The sequence below is a fragment of the Palaemon carinicauda genome, chromosome 11, assembly GCF_036898095.1.
Source record: "Palaemon carinicauda isolate YSFRI2023 chromosome 11, ASM3689809v2, whole genome shotgun sequence".
In the NCBI taxonomy this organism is placed as follows: Eukaryota; Metazoa; Arthropoda; class Malacostraca; order Decapoda; family Palaemonidae; genus Palaemon; species Palaemon carinicauda.
Window position 1 is genome coordinate 100,779,071 of NC_090735.1, and position 17,500 is coordinate 100,796,570.

Consider the following 17,500-nt stretch of genomic DNA (forward strand, 5'->3'; position numbering starts at 1 on the left):
AGACAAGGGAATCAGGTTTGGAGAGATAGGAGTGCTAGTGCGCAGCGAGGTAGGTCACATAGTTGTATCCGTGAAAAGAAGTGTTATAGATGTGGGAAAGTGGGACATAAGAAGAATGAATGTAGATGGGCTCTAGGTGCTTTTTTTGGATGTGGTGAAGTAGGGCATAGAATTAGCAAGTGCAAGAAAGAGAAAGGGGTAAAATGTTATCAGTGTGGTATGACTGGGCCCATAGCGAGTGGATGTCGTAATAATCTTATGAATGTGATTTGTGGTAATTATAGTAAGGATGGTCATTATACTAGAATGTGCGAGGAGCCGCGGGAGATGAGCATGTAGCTGGAGTATGCAGGATAGAAGGGATTAAGTCAGCCAGGAGGTTCGGGACACTAGAGTGTAAGAGGGTTCATCTGGGTGAGTCCTCCTGTGTATGTAGAAGGAATAGGATCAATGATCGTTAGAATGGGGTGAATAATTGGTTGGAAATGAGTAAGTATGAACATGGTATGCATGAGAAGTTAGGGTTGGAAAATAACCAATTGATGTTAGTGGAATATATGAAAAGGAAGAATATTAGAGCTTTAAGTAAGGATGAAAAAAGGGAAAATTTTATAAGTAAAAGTGAGAATAGAAATAAGTATGACAAGGCTGTAAATGTGCAAGTGAGTGTGGAAGATAAATGTATTAATACGGATGAAACGTGGCTGAGTACGAATGATACTTATACTGTGTGTGGCTTTTCGTTAGATGATGTAAAAGAAAGAATAAATAACACAAGAGTTGGCGATAGGAGAATGATAAGTAGCATGAATGAATCTTTTGCTAAAGATGAGAATGTTTTTGATGAAATGGAAGAACTGTTGACAGAAATTAGTGTAATTTTAGGTCCAAATGAGAACGAGGTAGACGGGATTGTACATGATATATTAGATGATAGAGATTTATATAGGAATAGTGTTAATGTAGCGAATGATTGTGATAAGGAAGAAGTGAATGAGAGAGTATATGGGGGCCCAGTTACTCAGAGTAAAGGTCCCGTTCCCGACTGCGACTGGGTAATGAGAAAAATAATGTAAGTGGTTGTGTGAAAATGTAGAAGGATTTGGCAAAGTAAGGGGGGAGGAATGTGTAGGATTAATTTTTGTTTTATTTTTATTTATTTTTGTTTGCCAAATCCAGAGAGAGAGAGAGAGAGAGAGAGAGAGAGAGAGAGAGAGAGAGAGAGAGAGAGAGAGAGAGAGAGAGAGAGAGAGAGAGATTGTGTTAGCGAGCAAAAGGTAGTTAGTGTATTGATTGTTTGTTGTGAGGAACACTGTTGGTATAAATGAGGTTGTTTGTTTACCTTTAGCTACGTTAGGACAGTAGTAAATGTTTCAGAGCGAATGCTTTTTGATTTGACTGCTGATAGAGGCGGTAGTGTGTGAATGCTGGATTTACTTTACTTGATTCGACCAGCGTGGAAGTGTTAAATTATTTTGACAGTAAGTACAGTTTTGCTTATATTTGCTTTTCGTGATTGTGAATGATAGGAACAGTTTATTATTTATCTTTAATTATAGTGTGATAGTTTAGTTAGCTAGGAGTGTTCGTAAGTGTCTTTTTTTTCCTTTTCAGGCCGCGATTCCTCCTTCGAATTCCTTATTTCTTTAGAAAGCAAAATTTTGTTTGATTGAAGATAGTGTTAATGGCCTGGATTATTCTAAAAGATTTCCATTTGACTGCTCTTTTAAACGAAAGACCTATTGATCACCGGATTTTGAATTTGTTTTGGATCTGTTTATTACGTATGATGATGATGAATATGATGATAATGATGATGAGGATTACTCTCACGACTCAAATTAATTAATACACTTTTGGATTGACTGAGAGTCAGTGTTGCTATAGTGTGGCGTTGCAACCGAGTTGGTGCGTTGGGCTTAAAGGACTGTTAGCCCTTGTGCGGACGAAGGTGTCCACACATATATTATATGTTCAAGTGTTTCTGTTTTCTTGTTTTTATTAGTGTTAAGATTTTGTGATTTATTCTGATTTATTTGAATGCAGTTTATTTTAGCATTAAGTGATTACTATAGTTTGAAGGTTATAGTTGAAAGTGTGGTTGCTGGTGTTTTGTTTTTTGTTAGAATATTCTAGACTATAAGGAAATATAATTTTAAGGGAATGTTTAGTTTTTTTACCTTTTGTTAAAGAGTCTGGTATAGATAACGTGAGGGGAAAGTTTGTTTTGTTGAGACAATTGTCAGTAGATGTGATTCAGGGTGTGTCAGTAGGTGTGATTTAGGATGTGGGGCTTGTTTCTGAAACATCCTACCACAATATATATATATATATATATATATATATATATATATATATATATATATATATATATATATATATATATATATATATATATATATATATATATATATATATATATATATATATATATATATATATATATATATATGTTACGACTGGCAAGTCGCACTTGAAAAAAATTGATACCCAAGCTCTGAGAAATTTATATAACTCCTAGAAGTCAATGTACAAAAACACTGAATATCTAAAGGTGTCTTAATTACACTTAAAGTAAAACTGAGTTATCAATTACTTGAACCATTCAAAATACCCTGTTACTTCGTTTTCTACTTAAGGATTACGAGAGAGCTATGTAAGAAATATTGGTGATCGAAATAATACACACTTTACCAAGAAAAAAATATATATTCTATAAAATGTGCTAAATTAATACAGAAAATTATCACCTAAATTCATCCCTCGATACATTAAATGTGAACAAAACCTTAGACTAAGACAGGAAAAAGATACTTTTGAAAATTATACAATCACTGGTTTCACTAGAAATTAATTTATTAAAATATCTAATCTTGATATTTAATGACAATTGTTAACCTTTAACACTCTAATGATTAAACTATTAAAGTGATTTACATTAAAGTGACTGATACACTCAACCTGATACACTCAACGTGTTTTTAGCTCACACAAGGTTCTGAACAGATAGCAATAAAAACACCCAACTGTTTTAACCTAAATCTCACAAGGCCAATTACAATAATTTATGCCACATCAGCACTTATATTAACACAACAAACATCAAATGTTATTGAAAGTTTCATCAACATTTCAAGAAACTTCGAGATATGTTTGATAAAAACTTATTCACTTTGGAGACGGCACACACTCGAGGCACTTGAGGAGAGAGGATGTTGGCTCTTTCAAAGGGACAGGCTGTATCTCTTCTGCTGCTATGCATTCTTAAGGGTGTATTTATATTGTTTTGATTATTCCAGATCCTTCTAGGTCAGGGGGCAGTTCTTACAAAGGACTTCATAACAAGATACGTGAAATAGAAAGTTAATTCCTAAAAATTACGTAAATTTACATACAGTGACTTGAATGAAAAATGCAAAGTAATGAATGATGAAAGTCTTATGCAATTTACATATAATTACCTAAAACTACAAGAGAGGAATTCACCTTTCAAGCTGGCCATTGAGCTCTTAAATACTCTAATAAAATGCATGACTAAAATATTTACTCAACACTGGATCAGCTTCGTAACTTAGATCCCCCCAAAAAGATTATATATTCTGGGCATGAATCCACCGATTCAGCCCGAGATAAATAATCTGCAACCACGTTATCTTTACCTGATACAGGCTTTACATTGATACTATATGGTTGCGAACATAATGATCACCAAGTTAACCTTTGATTATTATTCTTCAACTTCTTAACAAAATTTAAAGGATTGTGATCCAAGTAGACTATAATCTCTTCATTATGTTAACATAAACTTCGAATTTTCGTATCACTTTGATTATCGCTATTAGTTCCTTTTCAACTGTTGAATAGGCTCCTTGATGTTTCTTTAGCTTCGACGACATAAAACAAACAGGGAGATGAATTCCTTCCTAGTCTTCTTGTAATAAGACAGCTCCAATCCCATTGTCCGATGCATCGACTTGGATCAAGATTTGTTGTTAAAATCCGGTGCTTGCATTATCAGTTTCGAAGTTAATATGGCTTTTTTCTTACTTTTCCTTTTTCCTGGTATTTCGATAGAACAGGCCCTGTCGCTGCTGTTCTCCAAAAACCGGAATGGTCCTTGGAACTCATTGGCAGGGGAAACCTCCTTATCAGGGAAAAAAAACTACACATGTTGTCTTACTGCAAACTGTCTGTTCTTACTCTTCCTATTAAACCTTTTATTCATTTTTCCTTGACTAGTTTTCATGCCTTTTAGGGAAAATTTCCTTATCTCACTGATCCTTTTTCTCAAATCCTTGACATTTTCTCCATCCGTTTCCTCTAGATCCTTCTCATTTCCTGTCAACTTTTTAATCAGTTCTTCGCTGAAGGGCTCTCCTCGTACTTCAGTCGGGAGTAAGGGGGTTTCCTTGATACTCGTTATGCTTTCTAGCCGTCTGTCAAACGTAACATGGACGGCAAATCGGGCTCACGTCCTTATGTATGCCATTCCAGAAAAAAAATGTTTCTTGATCTTCTCCGTCGTCTTCCTTATCACCATGTGTCCCATTGTGTGTGCTGCGGCAATCACCTGTCTTCTCAATGGTACAGGAATCAGTATCTGACGGTATATCTCCATTTAGCATTCCTAGGGATATCGGCGGGCCTTTGCTTCCTAATAAGCTACCAATCTTTAAAATAATAAGAGGTGGGAGACTGCTGCACCTTTGTCTCATCCACCATAGGTTACAATAGGTCTGTTAATGTTGTATCCTTCCATTACAATCCTATCAGCCTTTTCCTACTCACTTGTCCTACTTCTAACATTGAGTTTTTTATCTCTTCCAAATCCATAGCTTCCTGTTTATTCGTCCATCGTTCCTCTTCTCTCCGGCATATTCCGGAGTCCTCCTCTTGTGTACTGTCAAGGGAATCCTCTTCTTCGGAAAACAAATCCTCTAAGTTCATTTCTGCTTCCGTTTCTTTTTCTTCTTTTTCAGCCACTTTCTTCTTCATACTCCTATTCGTCACACAACTAAGAAAATTATATGGGTAGTCCTTCTCGAATTCGGTTGTAGGATTATACTTCAAGGATTTCTCCATTACAATGGGACAAGGCACAAATGGTGCTCCACCAACTTCATTACCCGAAATCAAAATGACTTGTCACCAACTAGAATGATAGTTTCAAACGGCAAATAGGAATGACCTCTTCACCTTCAAAATTACCAAGTCTCCTGTCAGACATTGTCCCACCAACGGGTGTACACCTCGTGTCACCACACTATGGTCACAACCTGTGTCTCGCCATATCTTGACTGGGCTTTGCTCGCTCCCATGTATTGCAGCTCACATACCTTCATAAATGTACAGTTTAAAGGCATCCATGCTGTTTGGGTTTGTCCTGTTTGTCATGTAAACGTTAGCTGGCTTTTTTCTCCTTTTTGTTCTTTCCCGATTGTTTCTTTGACTTCGCATTTTGTGAAGTTGAATTAGCTTTAATCACTTGGGCGACTGATTTTATTTGGTTTGATCAACATTCCTTACTGATATGGCCCCTCTTGCCACACTTAAAACTAACCATATTAACCTTTTGGATGTCTTTCACGATACTTGAAGTAGGACGATTCTACGATTGTTACTGTGGTACTATCGCATTCTGCTTCGAAACAGTACCAGTGGTACTTCCACTGTAACTATTGAAATTGTTCACTTAGGTATTACTAAACTGGCATTCATGATTCGGTGAATATGTGACACTTGGTCAGAAGGATGGTTGAAACTTTATACCCAAGAAGGGTTTACGACTTACTTACTTTACTTACTTTGATGGCTGCTTTTCCAGTCCCATCCAGCAGGGGAACCCTACTCTCTACAAGACCTCCACTGTTGTTTTACCTTGTTCATTCAGAGTATTTAACATTTCACATCACATATTAATCATTTACTGTTGAATCGTCACTGTCAAAAGCCTCATGAAATAAGAAAGTCTCCAGTTTCCTCTTGAAACCCTTGATTAAAGGGTAGGCTCCACCTTGGACCACCTTGAATGGGTGCCAATCGTAAAAAATATTTCCCAAAATACACTAATCAAGACACGCTAATGAAAATTTCAGGCATTATTAGCACTATAATAAGGCATATCCTCTGTAAGTTTTATTATCCTACAGGGAAAATAAATGATTTTATGAATAAAAATTTGAAAATCGGAGCTAGCGACTTAAAGTTATTTGGTGACCAGTGAGAAACTATTGTCTTGAATTGAAATCCGGTGTTTGATTATGTTTTTTTATCCACCTGGAACATGCACACAAAGTTTTATCAAAATCGAACAGTAAATAAGCACACAGCAAGAAAAAAACGAGCAATGACTTTAGTGAAAGCCCGGCTGGTGATGGAGGGATACCCTAGTAATAAATATTCACCAAAAATTAAAATCTTGATTTAGGGAAAAAACCTTCCGTGTTTTTGTAGGTATTATGTCACTTGATAGCCTAAAACATCTAAATAAGAGCAGGACAAGCAAAGAAATACACCCCTCTCCCGAAAAAGAAAAAACGAGAAATTACGATTTTTGTCTGATGACAGAAATATTAGATATAAAATCATAATCACCCTTGAGCCCATTTTCTTTGATGTCACTGATATTAGAAAACGACTTTGAACAGTTCTTAAGGGGTAAACTATAAAAATTAGACAATTACTAATGATATTTCTTATTTTTACTATTAACATAAGGGGGACGTTAATGACCATGGGGGGCATTATAGAGGCTGGAGATGAATTCTACACATATCACGGCCTTCTGATAGGCAAAAGGAAGACTTTTAGCAAAGAAAAAAAAATTGGCAAAAATCACCCTTGTAAGGTGGAGATTATCTTTGTCTTCAATTATTTGAATGTTTCATGGCAGCATATTAAATAGTCTCGGGACAGCATATATAAAGGCTCTGGAGCCTAAAGTAGACATAAATCTAGGTTCCAACAGTTTGAAGCCCCCTATATCTATTCTTGTGTCGACACGATTTGTTAGCTGCGCAATGTGTAGCAATTCTTCTAAGTATTTTGGATACCCATTTCTGATAACTTGGTGGGTTATTATAAATATTCTAAATTCAATTCTTGCTTTAATTGGCAGGTAGTGTAAATCGATTAGTAGAGGGGTGATCCTTTCTCTAGGTGGGACACCTTTTATCAGTCTTGCTCCTCTGTTTATTATGCTTTGTAATTTCTTAAGTTGCACTTTTGGTAAATTGTAATAGATAGAGTTGTAGTAGTCAATTCTGGTAATAACACAATTTATCACAAGTTTCTTTACAGAATTTTCGTCCAGGTACTTTTCTATGAACGCAATATTTCTTAGATGATAACCAGCAGTTTTTATTACATTATTCATATGGGCATTTAGAGACAGGTTACAATCAAGATATACACCTAGATCTCGAACTCTACTAGATATCGGCACCGAGTCATTATATATGTTTATTTGAATATCACTTAAGTTTCTCACGCAGTTTCTCTTACCAACCATCATGAATTCAGTTTTGTTCTCATTCAATTTTAGTTGTTTAAATGTCGTCCATTCTCTAACACTATCAAGGATTCAGTTTACAGTTTCAGTAGTGTCATGTATATCATTTATGGAGAAGTAATATTGTTTGTCATCTGCAAATAGTTTAAACTTCACACCATGCTTTTCTAGCATTCTCGATTGACCAATAGTATAAATGCAGAATAAGATAGGGCCGCCAAGTACACTCCCCTGGGGTACTCCTCTGTTTAAGGGTTCATATGATGAATAAGAGTTTCCAATTCGTACACAGTAATTTCTACCAACCAAGTAGTTGTTTAGGTATTTAAAGGCTTGATCTTCAACGCTAATGGACCGTAGATCATTTAGTAGCAGTTCATGCACCACTGTAACAAAAACAGCACTGAGATCGAGCAGTATTAGGATACCCCATTTATTTTCATCCATCATTTCTAGTATATCATTTACAACAGAGCAGATGGCTGTCTCCGTAGAGTATAGTTTTCTGTAAGCAGATTGGTTGTCAGGCAAAGCTTCTATTACTTCTAAGTGGCTGACTAGTTGTTCAAGAATTACATATTCAAGCACTTTTGAAACAAAGGATAAATTTTAAATAGGTCTATATGAGCTTAATTCCTGGTAGTTCAGTGCATTTTTCAGAACTTGTGTGGCTATAGCCAGTTCCTCAGATTTAGGAAACTTACATTCATCAATGCTTGCATTTGCTATTCTCATTATTATTTCGGCTAAACAAAAAAAGTCTCTCTCTCCAATTTCTTGAGATATTGGCATAGGATCGATCGCGCAGTTTGTTTTCTTTGCTCTCTTGATAATTCTGGTGATGTCATCTTGTGTTTTGTTATTAAATTGTATCAATTTTGTCTCTATACCTGGTGTCTCATTAATCTGATGAGTATTTACAAATGACCTGGTTATGTCTTCAATTTATTTATTTTTTTATAAAGAATACTAGAAAATTATTTGTTAGTTCTTGGTCACTGTGTCCATCAGGTAGCTTCTTTACTTGTACATTTCTCATAATACCATTCAATAGACGATATAACTTGTTTATGCCGGTTGCTGCTTCAAGGATCTTTCTCTTCTTGTATTCACTTTTTTCCTTCTTAGTAGGTACTTATATTGACACGCAGCAGTTTTGTATTCTACCCAAGTACTTTCAGTTTTTAACTTATTCCACTTTCTTTCTTTACGTCTTTTTCCCTCTTTTTTACCAAAGTCTCTCCAACAAACCAAGGAGATTGGTCTTTTACGGTTACAGTCACTTTTACTCACTTTATTGTAAGTGGTCATAAGACAGTTAGCACACTTAACAGACGTTGGTCATCATGATCACAGGGAATGCTGATAGCATCTTTTATTTTCTTTGTAACTTCTTCAATAAATACAGTAGGAGAAAAATTTGATTTATGTCTAAAGTTCATTTTCTTTACCAATGCATGTTTCTGTAGAGGTAGACTAAACGTAATACGTTTGTGTACAGGGGAGATAGTACATTTCTCTTCGATTTTTATATCAGATACAATATTAGTCATTTCATCACTTATAACTAAGTCTAGCATATGCCTAGTTAAAGTAGTTGTGCAGTCGACATTATTCAATAGTCAGTATGATTCTAGTAACTCACTAAATGCTAAAGCGTCAGGACTGACAGTATTATAATCTTTACTCAGAGAAGCAGCTGGATCAAGTTTTTTCACCTCTCGCTCTCTGAAGTACGTTCGAATATGTTCAGGAATTCCTCGTAAATATTGTTTTAGACCTATCAATTCTTCTAAATCTGCTATCTCCCTCACGTTAGCAGCCTCTATCCATCTTTTAAAACATCGCAGTACCTGTTAAGCACAATCCAGGAAAGTAATTTTCTTGTCCTTCCACAAACTTCGGAAATTTTCCTTATAATATTCAGGGGTCATCTGATACAACTGCAGCAGGCTCCTCTTTACTTCTTTATAATCTCCTTTCTCTGGTGCTGATATAAGTTAAGATATCAGCCACCGCCTTTTCCAATCAAGACACGCTGCAATAACAGAGACCATTCATCTTCTGGCCATTCCATCGTTGATGCGACCGTTTCAAAATGATTGGAGAACTCATTGGTAGCTTCTTCTGTAAATTTTAGAATTAATCTTTGGGCATTCGTCACATTGAACACAAGATCGTGTAAAACAGGGGTCATATCTGTCTGCATTGCTGACTTTGCACGAGCATTCAATAGTTCCAATTCCCATGCGTGTCTCACTTCTATCTTTTTCTTCCTGTCTTGCTTCCATTTCTCTTACATGTCTTGCAATCTCTCTGGCTTCTTCCCTTTCTCTTTCTTCCCATCTGCTTCCATTTCCATCTCTCTTTCTTCCCATCTTGCTTCCATTTCCATCTCTCTTTCTTCCCATCTTGCTTCCATTTCCATCTCTCTTTCTTCCCATCTTGCTTCCATTTCCATCTCTCTTTCTTCCCATCTTGCTTCCATTTCCATCTCTCTTTCTTCCCATCTTGCTTCCATTTCCATCTCTCTTTCTTCCCATCTTGCTTCCATTTCCATCGCACATCGTGCTTCTTCTCTCTTTTGTTCTCGCCTTGCTTCCATTTCCCTCGCACGTCGTTCATCTTTTTTTCTCCTCTGCCGTCATCTTCAACTTAATCAAATTCTCTTTTGCTGTAATTCGTCAAATCTCAGCCTTTACATTCCTTTTTGCTTTAATGCCTTCAGTTCCTAGGTCAGCTGATCCTTGCATCGCTATGAATTCCGCTTCAGCTTCCTCCAACAGTTCACAAGCTGCTAACCATATTTTCTTCAGATAGCTTTCCTGAGTTTATCAACGCTTCTTAGGCTAGGCTCCTGATTTGGGCTTTAATAACTCGTTGCATGATCACCACATGCCTATAAAATAGAGAGCCCCTGAGCTTTAGTTACCATAGGTTCTGACAACTCCTTAACATTTGGGTTTTTCAAAAACTCTTGGATATTTAGCTGTGCCAACTTTTACCTTACAATTATTATCCCTCTCAATATATATATGTATATATATATATATATATATATATATATATATATATATATATATATATATATATATATATATATATATATATATATATATATATATATCCTAGCAATACACAAAATCCTATCAATACTATACTATTCAAACCTTTAATGAAAACATAGCCCTGTTATCACCAATATTAAAACACTCACTCGATCCCAAGGGTCTAGGCACCAAAAGTATATTAAATATAACGACAGGCAAATTACATAACCTCCCAAGTTCCCAATTTACCTGTTTATTTTTAATTAAATCTGTTATACTTAAAGAAAAATTAATACCCATGTTTTGAGAAAATTATATAACTCCCAGACGGCAATATATAGAAATACTGAATATCCAAAGGTCTCTTAAATACACTCAAAACAAACTGAGTTATTGATTACTTGAACTATTCAAAAGAACCTCTTACTTCGATTATTAGTCAGGGATTACGAGAGAGCTCTATAAGAAATACTGGTGATCGATTTATATACTTTTTACAAAAATAGATATATTCTGTAGAAATTTACAAAATGATCACCAAAATACATCACTCGAAATAATGAATCTGAACAAATCCTTAGACTAAGACAAGAAAAAGATACTTATCCAAATTATACAGTCACTTGTTTCACTGGAAATTAATTTATAAAAAAAGAATAATCTTGATAATTAAAGACAATGGGTAAACTTTAACACTATAATGATTAAACTCTTAAATAAATTTACATAAAAGTGACTGTTACACTCAACGTGTTTTTAGCTCACACAAGGTTCCGAATAGGTAGTAATAAAAACACACTTAACTGTTTTAACCTAAATCTCACAGGGCTAGTTACACAAATTTATGCTACACCTGCACATATATTAACACAGCGCACCTGAAATGTTATTCAAAGTTTCACCAACGTTTGAACACACTACACACGATGTGTTTGATAGAAACTTATCTACTTTGGATAGGGCATACACTTGAGGCACTTAAGGAGAGAGGATGTTGGCTCTTTCACAGGGACACGCTGGATCTCTTTTGCTGATATACATTCCTCGGGGCATATATATATATATATATATATTGACTTAATTATTTGAGATCCTTTTAGGTCAGGAGGTCTAAAAGCTTAGGGCAGTGCTTACGGCACCAAAGTGGCCGTCTACTCAAGCAGCAGGCGAATGCCAACGCACAAGGGAAGTAAATCTCTCCCAAATAACTCTGCCAACCTACCCTTCAAAACATTAAAAAAAGAAATAAAATTAACTCTGGTTCTCAGGAACATTCTAACTACGTGGAAAATATAAGAATTGCGTAATCTATCGCAAGCATGACGCAATACCTCGTAAAAATATAAAAATAACATAAGCCCTCATTTTCAAACCTCGTATGGTTCGTACAGACTACCTAGATGAGATTACATAAGACTTCATAACAAAATACATGAAATGAAAAATTGATTCTAATTCATATATATGTATATATATATATATATATATATATATATATATATATATATATATATATATATATATATATATGTATACATACATATATATATATATATATATATATATATATATATATATATATATATATATATATATATATATATATATAATCATAAATAAATATATATGTTGAGGCCTCCTGCTTCAATAGTCTTAGGAGGAGATGATGATTATGATGATGTATATGCTATAAATTCATATGTTATTATTATTATTATTATTATTATTATTATTATTATTATTATTATTATTATTATTATTATTATTATTATTATTATTAGTGAAACTAGATCTTTAGCTGGAAAAGTAGGATGCTACAAACCCTGGGGCTTCAACAGGAAAAGTAGCGTAGTGAAAAAAAAAAAAAAACGAAATAAAAAAAATATCTAAAATGTATATGAAAAGTTATGATTAAAAGATATGGAATATTTGGATATCAGAAACAATGTTAGATTTATGTCATATATGCTATAAACCATAAAAAGAGCTTTTCTTAAACCCATTCAACATTAAAGCATTTGCAATAAATATAGACTTCTGAAGTTCCCCCGATTCAACCGTCAGCTTAAGATGATCATTCCACAAACTTGTCATAGCTTGAATAAAACTTTTATAATACAGTGTAGTATTGTGTCTTATGATAGAGAAGGCCATACTTTTAAAATCAACGGCATACACCTAAAAAAAAAAAAAAAAAAAAAAAAAAAAAAAAAAAAAAAAAAAAAAAAAAAAAAAAAAAAAAAAAAAAATTATGCAACTTGCATGATGAAGCAACTACACCACTGTGACAGAGATTAATATCAAGATCGAGAATAAGAAACTTATTTGATAGTAAGCTTTTGTTTAACAAATTAAGAGGAGAGTTAGCAGCTGAAGATGAGGCAGGGCAACAGTAATCGAAACATGGTTAAATGAACAATTTAAAATATCTTCTCATGAGAGATCAACCATCGAATATCTTAAAAGACTTCCTCAATAAACCAATTCCTATTCTTTTTAGAATGAAGAAAAAATATATTGAATTTTTTTCTTAGAAGTAAATATGCAATCAAGAATCACACCTAGAGGCATGACAGCGCAGATATCCGGATATTTAGGAACCACTGCTCTCTGCCTACTTTGAGTTTAGTTAGGGCTCAACTTCCTCTCCTCATAATTTGCATCATGTACTAATCTTAACTGTACATCTACTAATTGATTCATCAACCATAGGCCTACTTCTTGAAAACCATAAGCGAGATAGAGTTGGAATAGATACATTTTGATTCTAATAATTTCATGAAAGAAGTAAACATTATATACCTAATAATATGAACTAGCAAAATAAAAGTAAATCATGCATATACATACGCAAACATATACACGTTTTACACCTCTCGTTCTAAAGTTCACAAGAATTTGTAGATTTATCTTTTCACAAAAATCTTGAACAGGTATGTGTTTTTCCTAACCCTTTATTCGGGTTATTAAGAAAAGAACATATATTTATCAATGAAATTATCTATTCATCTTCTAAAGATGGGTCATAAAATAACTTCTCTGTCGTATATATTCAATCATAATTTTTTTTTTTTTTTTTTTTTTTTTTTTTTTTTTTTTTTTTTTTTTTTTTTTTTTTTTTTTATGAAAACAGAAATCCTTTTCCGTCTGACGTGAACATTATACCTCTCACGACCAGATTTATTTCCAACTTGAGAGTATATTGACCATTAACTATAAGAGGGATTATTGGAGAATTCATCAGCATGGTGTAAAACCACAGCCCGAAGGCTGCCAGGGGCTTATTAAAACAAAAGGAGCTCCCTCTCTCTCGTCTACTTATTGGGACCTGAGGACGCAGGCCTAATACATACAAGTCGAAAATATTGTGGCCAGGGAATAAGAGGGTTCTGCCAGGATACCTTTCTTTATTATTGTCTTTATCAGCTTCTCGCTTATTTCTAGGAAATCTTTTTTTCCTTTTAATTTATTAATCTTCGTATTGCAAACCAGTGAGAGTTAATCCATATTGTGTTTCTGTTAGTTTATAATTATAAATAATCTGCCCTTAAAACCAATTCCATGAAATTATACTAGCGTATTCAACCATAAAACTATTATTCCTCACCCTCGTATCTTTATGTACGATTAGTACAATAATTCTATACTCCAGAACTTTTATGTATTTCCCCCTCTCATGAGGCTTTGCTACGAGGTTCGGTATTTTGATAAAAACACTACCCGTGTCCCTTTTTAAATCTAAGACTTGAATATGGCTTTGGATAGCTTCAATACTTCTGACATTTACTGCAGCGCATCAATATGTATAATAAATATTCTATGAGCAATTAAGCATATCACTTTTTCATATCATTTCCAAGTAAATTATTACTTTTTTTTAGTCGTATCCGAATCATACCTATGGCTAGGGCATTGAAATTGAGGAAATTTTAATAATTGACTCTGTAACATTCGTTGTTCTTACCCAGTTCATTTACGGTATAAAATATGAAGTGTGATCTTGCCCACAAAAATTTAAGTCTACTGAATTAGGAATGAAAATTTCGAAATAATCTTAAAACCCCGGATAAAGAATTTCCTTATGAGAGGAATTTAATAATACTTGAAAGCTGGAACGCTGGAAACGTGGAAGCAGTAAAGCGGCTGCAAAAGCACTGACCATTATTTACCTGAATTTGGAAATACAACCAATATATTATGGAAAGGCTTTATCTCTGGAAGATGCAATGGCTACGAGGATGAGCTTAGGGTATAATACCATCTGCGAATATATTGGATGCGTTGGATCCTTTGTGATTTGGACGAGTTATTCTCTCGTCCGTTACAGGCGAAATTGAAGGCTCTGTTAAAAGTAGGTTGAATGCTGGTTTCTATGGGAATACTGTTATTTCTTTGATGTCATTGTTAAAGAATATAAGATTTAGATTATTTGTTTCATAGTTTGTTACTTATATATGCTATAAAATCCTATTGGAGTATTTCTGAAAAGAAAAAAAAAAATGAAATAATAAATTATGCGGAAACTAGGTTTATGAGAAATATTGAACACCTCCCTCTCGAATGCAGTAATGCATAGTACTGACTCCTCCATTAGGTTTTCGTTTAACTTTTTAATAGAAATTATTTCAAAGTTGATTACTTGCTAACTGGCCAGATGCTCTTATCAGAAAAGAAATACATTATCAAAAAGAATCGTCTAAAACTAAAGTCAAGAAGGAATACTTATCGAATGTTACTTTACTTTTTATTTCTGTTTACCTCGTATAGAGATTAAATGTAGATTTTTACAGACATTTGTGTTTTCAGATTGTGAAAAATTCACCTTTCGCCGGTAATGGGAAAACATATATCCGCTTACCCATCAGGCGTACATGCTCCTTTGATCACAAATAAGAAATATAGCTTTACATAGTATATCGATCATCTATTCGGGCTTACGTACAGTCAGGTAAACCTATCATTCCATCAATAAGTTATTCTTAGTTCTTATGAAACATTGGCCATTTTCCTTGTACCTTGCCTTGACAGTTGATGTATTAGAGTTTGCCAGATATCGGAGGCTCGACTCATGTGATCGACTAGATCCTTGAAATCTTTCAGAATGTTCAACATTGCATGGTATTTCTAGTTTAAGTTTCATATTTTCATATTGAAATTTTGCAAAACACAATATAAACGTAAAAAATGCATCCTCAATGTTTTCTATCATTATTATTATTCCTTTTATATTACTTATTGTGATTATTGTATAGTATCCCCTATGCTACTAAGAATTTCTATAATTAAAGTTATTTATGGACAGATGTTTGAATGAGATTACTGAGACACCAGCGATAATGGTTGAAACATGATATATTCTACAAAGCGGACGGAATATAAAATCGTTTATTTCCCCGCTGCGATTTACAAACCTATCATGATACCATCTCCCCAAATATGACACAAATTGATTATTAGATTTTTATTTATTTATTTTTTTCTTTTTTCACAGAACTAAGATCCCTCATAAATTCAGGAGATTCGAATAGTCCTTTGATATAAAGGAAAAATTCCTTCTTAATTAGTCGTCTAAAAATCAACACTACTTTAGTTATATTTTTATCTTCTCAGATATTTTTTTTACGTTTTATGAGTATTTGTTAGATTTTCTTCCAGACAGAGGAACGGTAGTTTTTTTTTTTTTTTTTTTTCGACAAGGCTATAATCTATATAATAAGCAAGTGAAGAAGAAATATTCCAAAATCTACATTAAGCTCCCCTTAAAGAATGCTCCTGCCGGTGCCATCTAACAGGTAGTTAATTTAGCAGATAGGAAATGGCAGTATTTAAGCGAAGACAAAAACAACGGCTGCTGCTTATCGAACAGACACGTGGTTCAATTATGGCCAAAAAATTATATCCTTTAGAGATGGATAGTAATGGATGAGTCCATTATTATATCTCCTACCGTAGTCTCTAACCCACGGTAAAAGTTTTATTATTTACTAACTAAGATATTATTTGTGTTCAAGATGACCATTACTTTACATGTATAAATCATTATCCTTTATATTTTCTTCTCTATATAAATTTCAAATGAATAGAGACTATATAGTGTAACCGAATGATGTTGACAATGAAAGAGAGAGAGAGAGAGAGAGAGAGAGAGAGAGAGAGAGAGAGAGAGAGAGAGAGAGAGAGAGAGAGAGAGAGGGGGGGGGGGAGGATACCCTGTTTTTCAAACGTGTCGATATACAATATATAAAAACACTATGGTGTCTAAATCTCCCCGGAAAGTAACAACTTGTATAAAGGGGATCTGAATGTTTAACCTGAAAATCTGTATTATGAAGTAAAAATAATCTATCTTTGAATTCTAATTTTTTTTTTTTTTTTTTTTTTTTTTTTTGTATTTCAGCATTGATTGGCAAGACAATTTCTTCTAGAACGTGAATACAATTAGATAATCAGCATTTCAATCGGGTAACATATTTACCATGAAAAGTAATCTATCAAATTAAAAATTTCTGTTCGACCTTTTCCTCGGAAAAGAAATATTGGCTAATAAGTAAAACAATTACCTCAAAATCGAAATCTGTCTATTTAATACAGAGCGTTCATTGACATTTTACCTAGCCATCTCGAAATTAGGTTTGTGTATATGGTGTTAAAGGTTGAGGGACTTTATCATTAATTTTATGATTCCATATTGGAAATCATAGCCAACATATCTAGTGCTATATGGGAAAAATAAACGAAAAGCAGACTAGATGGTGACACTAGTATAAGTTGAATAATCTTTTATCAAACCACTTTTGAATACATTCCAATTTTCATTTGAAAGATTAGGGATAATAATAATTTGAATAAAACAATAAATCCTATAAATGATTGATAAGCCAAACATTTATTTCACCTTGATACTTAAATCTATGATTTACACGTACCATAAAATGAAATA